Here is a 10,409-nt window from a genome sequence, read left to right as displayed (position 1 = left end):
TAAATATTAAACTAATTAAACTCTAACTCTAAGTGAATTGTAATCCTAATTGAGCCCTAGATCTAACCCAACCATGTAAGACATTAATTCAATTGCATAGGTCATGATATTTACAAATGTAATTGTAACCATAACCTTAATTACACTCTAACCCTAATTGAAACATAATATGAGACCCTTACCACAATCATAACCAAAACCCTAGAGTTAAACTCTAAATCCAACCTTAACAACAACCACACCCCAAATCTAACCCAAACCCCAAACTTTATCCTGGAGTCATTACCTAAATTGAGTACCAATTGAACCCTAACCATAATTAAAGCCAAAACATAATCCCACTCCTAACCCTAACTCTAATTGGACTCTAACCCTAATTGAATCTTAAGGTTTACCCTAAATTTAACCATAACCCGAATTCTAATTATAATCATGACTCAAATATTTATGCTTGGACCATAGCCCTAATCCTAATTGAATCCTAACACTAACCCTAACCCTATTTAAACCCAAATCCAAATCTAACCTTAACTTTATTCTAATTAAGCCTTAACCTTAATAAAATTTAACACTAAACCTAAACATAACCTCAACCCTAGCCTCAACCTTGATCTTAAGGTCTTTCCTATAACCCTAACCCTAATTCAACCATAATACTAACCTATGTTAAGATTGATTTGTTGGAAAAATTATGTTTAATGGCCTTATATTTAGAATAATATTCTAAAATAAATAAAATATTTCTCTATCCTACTTATCTATTAATTTTTCCATGTGTATATATAACAAAACACAAATCACATTTAACATGGTTTAGGAACACAATGAATTTTATATTATTCATAAACCTCTTAAACGATCATCCAAAGACTTGGTGGGAGAAGGAAATATTACTTTGTTAAATATATTGCATGTGCAATGCATACAAAGATAAATAATGATAGAAGTCACGTGTTGATCATTGCAACAATAGGAATTATTTCTTTTTAACATATATCTATCTCAATTCATGTTTCCTTGAAGATATCAAACCAAAATATACAACATTTAAGTGGATAATCATTGGACAACACTATATAAAGAGTTAAAGCATGTTCAATATATGTGTTAGATTTAGTTATGGAGATATCCACCTAAGATCTAGAGGCGTAATTTGGAAAGAACAATAAAATGAAAAGATAAATATGATAAGAATAAATTGTATTCCAATCAAGAATGCAGATAGAATGAATATAAAATATATGAGAGACCCTTGGCTATATAGACTCAGGTGAGACATATAATAGCATAATATTATGAATAAGTGTCATAATCTTATCTTATCAGACATAAAGTGAAATTATCATCCACTTAAGGCAAAAAAGTAATAACTATCCATTAAAAGTGGGATGTACCCTATGTTGTACCTAAGTAAACTTAACTAGAATGTGTGATAGGGGCCTAAGTGTTCAACTTGATTGATAAAATGCCCATTTCATACCAATTTCCCCCTTAAGTGTAGATTAGAGAGAATGCACATAAATGCAAACAATGAAATATGGGTCCAAACTACTAGGCTTCTTGGCATGTTTGTCATAACTAATGAAGATGAGATGATGGTGGATGACTGTACCGGTAGAGGAAGATGACATGATCAGTTATTTATATTTTCATTGATGTCAACTAGGTTCAACTAATGTTTAATGATGTTTACAATTGGTTTTTTGGTGATTTACTTGTTGGCAAAGTGATTTGGTCTACCGGAGTAAGAGTTTGACAGTTTGATGGAGTTTACCAGCAAGATTGTGCATTAGGACCTTAATCGGTAAAGCAGATAAGTTTTGATGGAATCGATTGATTGGCAATGTTTGGTGACTTGTGGTTTGATACATAAGATTTTATGATGGATTTGAGTATGTGACCAGAACCGCCTCCTATGTTGATTACTGGAAGGTATGCTTTGAATTTTTGATGAAGTTTTGCCAGGGTTTAAGAAGGGCTTAAGGACCGTTAAAGAATTCTCTTAACTGGTGATGATTATTGGTTTAGCGATGATCTACATCAAGTTCATGTGTTGATGACAACGCAACACAAACCGCGTGATGAGTTTGAAAGATGTTTTGGCACGTTTGGAGAATGAATTTCTTGCGAATGTGCAAAGTGCTTAGCAGAATGTGCTAAGGGTTTGGCATTGTACCAGATCGACTTGTTGTGACAATTTATGATCATTCAGTGACCGATTTTGATTTGTAATTGATTGTAATGATCTCTATGATGATATATAATGAGTTATAAAGATCTGTGATGATATATGTAGTAAGTCTTAGGGTTTTGATGTCGACCTATTTGTAAAAGTATCTATGTTAGTAAGGTTGATGTTTAGAAGTGTGGGTGATTTTGTAAAGTGTGAGATGTCGAACCAGTGTGTGTGAGAAGATCTGCTAGAGAGATGCAGACTTAGAATTAATTGGATCTGATTAAGCAAGCAGTAGAGTGCTATACAGAGATCATTCATTGTTTTTCTCTAACAATTACAGCAGCTAAAATCCCTTAACCAGGTAGGTCCTAATAGGCCTCACATTCTGAAATCCCCTAACAGGGTGAATCAATATCTAAGTTCCAAATCCTCTTTTGAGGTTGATCCTAATAGATCAAAGCTTCTAATATGGCTGAGGTCAATCCCTTAACCAAGTGACTCCTAACAGGGTCTACTCATAATAGGGCATCATTGTAAGCTTCTAACCGGGCTTGGCTCCTAACAGGGTGCATTCCGAAAGAGTGAAAAATATTTGTGGGTATCAATTACCACCTTGGTTTTTCCTTATTTGGGGGGTAAGTACAGCAAGATGGTGAACAAAAAGGGGGGTATAAGTGGCCACTTTTTTCTTTTTTTTCTGAAAATAGGTAAATCTGAACTTCAAAGAGATATTCGAAGGTTATGCACTCAAAACTAGGAGTTGATAAAAGAATTAGAATTGTAGTACTCTGAATCTAGTTTCTAAAATAGTAATGTTTTTTAAAATTAAATAAGATTAAGAGGGTCAAACCTCTCTCGCACAAAAAACTATTCTTGATTTTTTTTTAGAAAAACATAACATAGTTGTTTTTGTGCGATGCACAAAATATATAATTAGATTTAGTATTTTGCAAATCCCTTTGGTAGGATGATAGGTAAGATTGAGATCTATAAGTTGTGTATTTTTTTGTAATTTTTCATTGAGTTTTTTTTATGATTTTTTGAAGTGACCGCATCCTGAAAATTTGGTACCTATTTGTGCGCTGGGCATAACTTGCATCAAAATAATCAAAAGTGAAAACTTTTTTTTTTATATTGTATAGAATCTAGTGTAGAACAATAATATGTTATTTATTTTTAATTTGGTCAAGTATATCCAAAGTTATTAAAAAAGTGGTAGACGTATGTCTGTGAGGACTATCAAGGCACTGGTAAAGACAATTAAAGTTTACTATGCTAATGTTGTCTAAAAATAGAAAAATTTATATGGTCAGAAAGATGAGAAGACGTTTGAGGTTATGGTGGCAATTTTAGAGATACCCACTTGATAATTTGTAAACATGATGATGATGAAGTCGAGAAATCATGTTGGAAGATGAAAAAACATTTAAAGGGACAAAAATTGAGGAAAAATGGGCTTGCAAGCCTTAGGGTCATTTTCCAACCCTCTTACAAAGCCAAAACCCACACGGGTTCTGATATGCAAGATAACCCGCTCAGGTTTTGAAAAACAAAAGTACCATTCATAGTTCTACATAACTCATATGGGTTATGTAGAACTAAAACCATGATTTTGAGTTTCACAAAACCCATACGGGTTATGAAAAACCATAATTTTGAGTTTCACAAAACCAGTACGGGTTATGAAAAACATAATTTTGAGTTTCACAAAACCCGTACGGGTTATGAAAAACCATTATTTTGATTTTCACAAAACTAGTACGGGTTATGAAAAACATCATTTTGAGTTTTACAAAACCCGTATGGGTTATGAAGACATCATAATGTATGCTTGTAAACTTAGCATATACTACACATATGTATAGACATACATATAGAATATGTGTTTGTGTATGTATATATGCATATCTATAGTTATATATACATATATTTATATAGATATATGTATATATGATTGTATACATGCATGTTTCTCTTCTTTTCCTCTCTCTTGTCTTCCTTCCCCCACCACCATCCCTCTCTATTCTGAGCCCTAATTATCCTTCTTGAGTTCTATATCAACTCTCTACCCCTCACACTTCTCTCTCTGTCGAGTCTCTCACCCTCTTCTCCTTCTCGTTCTCTCTCCACCCCATCTCTCTCTCTCTCTCTCTCTCTCTCTCTCTCTCTCTCTCTCTCTCTCTCTCTCTCTCTCTCTCTCTCTCTCTCTCTCTCTCTCTCGTTGTCCTATCCTATTATCACCCTCTCCCCATTCTCTCTCTTTCTCTCCCCTGCCTCTCCCTGTTCCCCCTCTCCCTCCCCCTCTTGTTATCTTATCTTATTCTCTCTCATTTCCCAATCTCTCTCTCTCTCTCTCTCTCTCTCTCTCTCTCTCTCTCTCTCTCTCCCTCTCTCCTTTTCCTAATCTCCCTCCCTCCCCCTCTCCTTATGCTATTCTCTCTCTCTCTCTCTCTCTCTCTCTCTCTCTCTCTCTCTCTCCTATCCTCCCCATATCCACCCTCTCTCTCCCTCTCCCTCTCCCTCTCCCTCTCCCTCTCCCTCTCCCTATCTCCCAATCTCCTCTCTCTCCCTCCCCCTCTCATTATCATATTCTCTCCATCTCTTCTTATCCCCTATTCTCTATCTTACCCCCTCTCCCCCTATTCTCTCTCTAAATGCCTTTCTCACCCCCTCTCCTTATCCTATTCTCTCCCTCTCTTCCTATCCCCTTCTTTATCTCTCTCTCTGTCCTATTCTCACCTTCTCTCCCTTCTCTTTATTTCCCTATCTCTCTCTCTCTTCCTATCCCCTTCTCTCTCTATCTCTAACACTCTCCCTCCCCCTCTCCTTATCCTATTCTATCCCTCTCTCTCTAACTCTCTCTCTCTCCCACCCTCTCTCTCTCTCTCTCTCTCTCTCTCTCTCTCTCTCTCTCTCTCTCTCTCTCTCTCTCTCTCTCTCTCTCTCTCTCTCTCTCTCTCTCTCTCTCTCTCTCTCTCTCTCTCTCTCTCTCTCTCTCCCCACTTCTCCTTTGGTCCCTAGTTCTACATAACCCGTACAGGTTATGCAGAACTAAGCCCAAAACTTTTAGTTTTGCATAACCAGCACGGGTTATGAGAAAGTTTTCTTCAAAACCTAGCACGTTTTTGAATTTCATAGAACACACATGGGTTATGAGAAATTTCTTTTTTTTTGCATGTGGCCACTTTTCTGTTCACCATCTTGGTGCACTTACCCTGGGTTTCAACATGAAAAACATGGTGTTTATGTCTGGTATGCTTTTCTTGTGATGTTCATGTTTTATTTTTGTTAACCAGTAAAGACAGTTTATGTTTGTTTATCAGAGATCTTAAAGTGATTACTGGTATTGATGATTATATGATTGATGAAGCATTCTGAGCAGTTGATAAGTTCGTAACTGTGTTTATTGATCTGATATTGAACTTTTAGCTGATCTAATCAATAATTTTACTTAAGAGGAAATGATTATCTAGATCTGATAAAGAAGTCTGTTATGAAGATTTGGTTTAAAAGTTGAATGTTTTTAGATCTTAGATAAGTATGTTTGGTGTTGAAAGTTTCATTTTTTGTGAATACTGTTGTTACTATGGATGACTTCGTCATGTGTTGCATTGTTTTTGTCATTGATGTCAACACTTATCTTCTTGGAGGTTTACATTATGTTCACGGGTATGTGTTCACCAGTAGTGATGATGACTTGTTATCATCTGGAGATCATTTGGTTATGTCAAAGACATGGACTGGAAGTTTGGATTTGGTGTTTTGCTCATTGGTCTAATCGAGCTGATAGATTTTCCTTTACCAGTAGATACGTCTAGGTTATGGACCGGTACTCCAAATCAGCACAACACATTATGGAGATTGTTTATTGATTGGGTAAGACTTATTTGTAATTGATTTAATTGTAATATCTTTAGTGAGCCGACCTATACATTTGGTCTTAGGTTTTGTATAAATGTTTGTAAGATCTTATTGAAGATTGGGATATGGTATGAGTGTGTTCGAATATTGAAGAGCCAAAATAAGCAAATCCTTGTGTGAATCATGTAGACATTATTTGAAGGTTGAAGGAAGGTTATGAAGGTGTTTTGACACTCATGTTCAGAGCTTAACTGGTACTGAATCCAGCATTGGAGATGCTATTTTGAGTAGTACATTATCATTGGATTCAACCATCCAATTGTGTAGTCAGTGTGACTCCTATTTTGTGATTGAGTAGTGAGCTCTAGGCAATTGGCCTTTCTGCATGTGCAGACGCCATTTGTATACACATACTATCTACAATAGTATCATCTAATTGTGGGTAAGGTTTCCCACCGTGGTTTTTCTCTTACTGGGTTTCCATGTCAAAATCTCTATGTTATGTGTTGTGGATGTTGTTTCTCTTTATGTTTTATGCATTAAGTTAAACTTGTACTGCTATAACTATTAATCTATTTTACCGACACTTAAGTTTGGTTTACCAGCATTAAGGTTAAGTTGGAATAATTTTCATTTGGATTACAATTTATTGACAACTAGTTCACAACTGATTCACCCCCTCTCTTTGTTGTCCTTCTCGGGGCCTAACAATTGGTATCAGAGCTAAGTCCTCTTTTTGCAGAAGCCTAACAGCTTGAGGAGATCCTATGGCAACAAATATTTTTAGGAAGGATATTCTGAAACTTGATGGAATTAACTATGGCATATGGAAGATCAGAATGGAAACACATTTGAACTGCATTGGAAGAGATATATGGGATGTTACTAAGAATGGCTATGTTGCTCCTATTCTAAATCAACCTCATCCACCAACATTGGCTAAGGACATGGACAATGATTCCAAAGCAAGAGAAGCACTTCTGAGCACATTATCAAATCAGCAAAATCATGGGATTATCAGACCGATCTACTGCTAAAGCTATTTGGGATAAACTGGAAACACTGAATGAAGGAGATACCATTGTCAAGATTGCAAAACTGGAATGTTATCGAGTCAGGTATGAAAATTTAAAAATGAAAAAAGATTAAAGAATTTCTTCATTTATGGAAAGAGTTAATGAAATTGTTTTAGGAATACAATGTTGTGGAGGATCCTTAAGTGAAGATGAAATTGTGTCTAAAGTTTTAAGAGCATTGCCACTGGCTTACAAAATTAAAGTGACTATTATTAATGAAATGAGAACAATTCCCAATACTTCAATTTCTAGAGATACTTTGGTTGGAAAACTTTCAGCATTTGAGCTTGAGGAATTTGGTCCTGTTGCTACTGTAAAGACTGATTTAGCTTTCAAAGCATCATCATCATCTGACAAAACTAATTGGAAAGCACTTTAGGAAAAGAAATTGAAGATATGAGGAGAGAAAGTGAAGAACTTGAAGAACTTGAAGCACTATTTGCAAGGAAGATGCTTAAAGGTCAAGTAGGAAGTAAGTATGAAGGTAAAGCACCTTTCAAATGTTTTAATTGCAATAAAGTTGGTCATATGGCTTTTAGATGTCTTGATAGACATGCAAGACTAAGAGAGGAAGCAAAAAGAACATATAAACCTAACCCCGAATATCAAAGATATAGATTTAAGAAAAACAGAGATAAGTCATGCTACTATGTAGATGAAGGTATTATAGATGATTCGGATGAAGATCTAGCAGATAGCGGATGGGATTTTGTTGCAATAAAAGAAGATCAGCCAGAACCTATTGTCAAACTAGAAGAGCAGGCACTGGTAGAAAAAAATGAAGAAAAAGATGAATGGATTATAGATTCTTGATGCTCGCATCATATGACTGGTGATAAAAGAAAATTCTTATCTTTTCAAGAAATTTATGGAGGTCTAGTAAGGTGGTGCAGGAGCACCCTTCTAAGATCTTCCTCTTTCTTTTTTTGTTGGTGTTATGCTTCTTTTGAAGCCATTGTATATAAAATAAAGAGCCATGTGCTCATTGGTCCTAATTAGGGTCCTAGTTGAGGTCTTAGGGTCATGAGTCACAAATTGAGATTTTCTTGGAAATAGGGGGTTTGTGTGCATTTGAGGTGTTTAGGGGTCCCTCATAGCATGGTGGAGTCCTTAGGTTGGCCCAATGTGGGTCTAGGAGTCAAGAAAAGCAACATTGGGAAAGTTGCTCAAAAGTTGCAAAATTTGCATGACAACTTTTAAAAGTTGTCAAGCAACTTTTCCACCATGAGGCCAAAATTCTTACTTTGGCATGGAAAACCCTAATAAGGGCACATGGACCAAGGAGAGGGTAGTATAAGTATTTCCAAACCCTAAGTTAATGGGTTGGATGTCATACATTGTATGACCCAAGTAAGAAAAGCTTGACTGTGACTATTTGTTGGTTACCAGTCAGTTTGAATAAAGCTACCGAGAAAGTTAATGGATTGATTTGAATGTAAACATATGTGGAGTGTCTTCTATGGTGTAAATAATTTCATTGTGAGCAATTATATTAGGTTTTTATTTGCAGGTTGTGTGTGTTTGTAAATAGTTTATAAATTGCCTTCTCACTGTCCAGTTTTGGATTGGTTTGTATAAATGGATGCATAACTCCATTCCCCATTGTGGAATCACCATGAAACCATGGGCAATGAGAGTAGAGACCTTTTACCATAGTTCAATGCAAGAAAGGCCCTTGAAAATGCAAGGAGTCCATACAAAGACCCATTCCTAGGCGAGACTGGACAGTGCCTGGTTAGGAATGGTTGTTGTTGCAGAGGTCTTGAAGAGCAAGGTTGGCCAAAGGAGAGTGCGCCCTTTGGAGGAGGTGTAGAGGAGTGTGTGAAGCACCACTAGTGTGAAGGAGAAGCCTCCACCAATCCAGACAAGGTGGCTAAAACACAAAACATTCACTGTGACCCAGGCAGACCAGAAAAACCCTCACAAAACCCTTGAAAACCCCAAAATTTGCCCTAAGCACTGTACGGCCACTTGGAGGCCCAAAACTAGAGAAATCCTTGAGCCCTTACCAAATGAATGGTAGTCCATTTTGGGATTTTGGGTAGTTTGTGCATCATTTGTGAGAGGGAGCCCTAAAAGTCCGGGTAGGAGGCCTAATTGGTCCTAATCCTTGTAACCCTATTTTGTAGGCAAAACACAAAATAGTGAAATCAATAGGAGGGATGAAGGTTGTAACTTCTTGGGGGCACATGGATGGATGTAAAACATGGTTTAAAACCTATCCTAACCTTGCTAAGACCTTGGAAGGTGTAGAACAAGCCTAGCCCTTATTAGCCAAAGTAAGGGGTGTGAGTCTCATGAGTAGGTGAGACCTTAGGAGCAGCATTGCAACTCATTGGTGGCTGGATTGGGAAAGGTCAGGGGATTCCTCAAGCAAGAGAAGTCCTAGAGACCCTAGGGTGTGAAAAGAACACCAAGTGATCCAGGGAAAGGATCCAAGAGCATAGACTAGGCTAGTCTATCCCAAGCACCATCCCATCATAAGGTTTGGTGATGATAAAGCTTGTCTAATCAAAGGAAGAGACATTATATCTTTGGATGGTAAGCATAATAGTGATAATGTTTATTATGTAGAAGGCTTAAACCTTAATCTTTTGAGTGTTGGTCAATTAGTAGAAAAAGGATTTCAGTTACAATTCAAGAATGGAGAATGCAAAATCATAAAAAGAACTGGATTGGAGATTGCAACCAGTAATCAGACTAAAGGTAATATATTTCACTTGAATACCAATGATAAGACATGCTTGATTGCACATATTGATGAAAGTTGGTTATGACATAAAAGACTCTGTCATGTGAATTTTGATTGCATTGTAAAGATCAGTTCAACTAAGGTAGTAAGGGATTTACCTAAGATTGTGAAACCTCAAAATCCAGTATGTAAGGAATGTCAAATGGGAAAGCAAGTTAGAACAACATTTAAGAGCATTACTGAAAAATCCAATAGTATTCTTGATTTAATTCATACTGATTTGTGTGGTCCAGCAAGAACAAGAAGTCTACAAGGAGATAGATACTTTATGCTAATAATTCATGAGTTAGAACAACATTTAAGAGCATTACTGAAAAATCCAATAGTATTCTTGATTTAATTCATACCGATTTGTGTGGTTCAGCAAGAATAAGAAGTCCACAAGGAGATAGATACTTTATGCTAATAATTGATGATTATTCTAGAATGTGTTGGGTTACTTTTCTCAGGGAGAAATCAGAAGCTTTTGGAAGATTCAGGATATTCAAGGCAATGGTAGAGAATGAAACTGGCAATAAAATCAAATGTTTGAGATCAGATCAAA

Source organism: Cryptomeria japonica, chromosome 2 (genome assembly GCF_030272615.1).
Source record: "Cryptomeria japonica chromosome 2, Sugi_1.0, whole genome shotgun sequence".
NCBI lineage: Eukaryota > Viridiplantae > Streptophyta > Pinopsida > Cupressales > Cupressaceae > Cryptomeria > Cryptomeria japonica.
This window is presented reverse-complemented; position numbering follows the sequence as displayed.